The sequence below is a fragment of the Theobroma umbraticum genome, unplaced genomic scaffold (assembly GCF_002168275.2).
Source record: "Theobroma umbraticum cultivar Fairchild unplaced genomic scaffold, ASM216827v3 scaffold_39.0, whole genome shotgun sequence".
In the NCBI taxonomy this organism is placed as follows: domain Eukaryota; kingdom Viridiplantae; phylum Streptophyta; class Magnoliopsida; order Malvales; family Malvaceae; genus Theobroma; species Theobroma umbraticum.
The window spans coordinates 1,193,365-1,193,871 of NW_018397281.1; the positions used below are offsets into that span (position 1 = coordinate 1,193,365).

Sequence of the window (507 nt, forward strand, 5' to 3'; positions counted from 1 at the left end):
AATACACAACCTTAGAGTTTTTAACAAAATACATTTCTGATAGACTGATAATCAATATAAGTTTAACTATTTTATAGAAAACGACCTTTATGCAGTGGAGTGACTCGAAGTGGTAGTCTAAGAGATGCCATTACTTATGTTGTAGCAAGTCTTGATGTGCTAAGCAATGCACTTGAGCTGATTACCTATCTACAAAAAGAAGATAAAAGGGGTGAGTCTCACAGACTTAGTAATCATCAACTTCACGAGTAGGGCGTAGATGGGAAACAAGCCAAGGCAGAAGATTTGAATATATAAAATCATAAGGACCTATAAACCATTTAAAAGCAAATGGAACATTTGTGCCTTACGTATAAAACCAAGGATCTTTATGCAAGAAGTCATTTAACCATCATTGTCTAAAAACCAGTGTGAGTGAAAGATTCTATCATCGAAATCATTTAATGTCCTTTACTTAAAATCGAACAAACATAAGCACACACGCTCCCATGAAATCAAACATTATTA

The 507-nt window shown here is 33.9% G+C and overlaps 1 long non-coding RNA gene across 1 annotated transcript in view; it reads right to left on the minus strand.

Moving 5' to 3' along the window:
* Positions 1-55: 55 nt before the first annotated feature.
* The window catches only part of LOC149526295 (uncharacterized), a 1,977-nt gene continuing 1,525 nt past the window's right edge, over positions 56-507 (minus strand). Inside the window, exon 4 of the long non-coding RNA XR_016352155.1 lies at positions 56-189. This is a non-coding gene — a long non-coding RNA (uncharacterized LOC149526295). The remainder of the gene's footprint in view (positions 190-507) is intronic.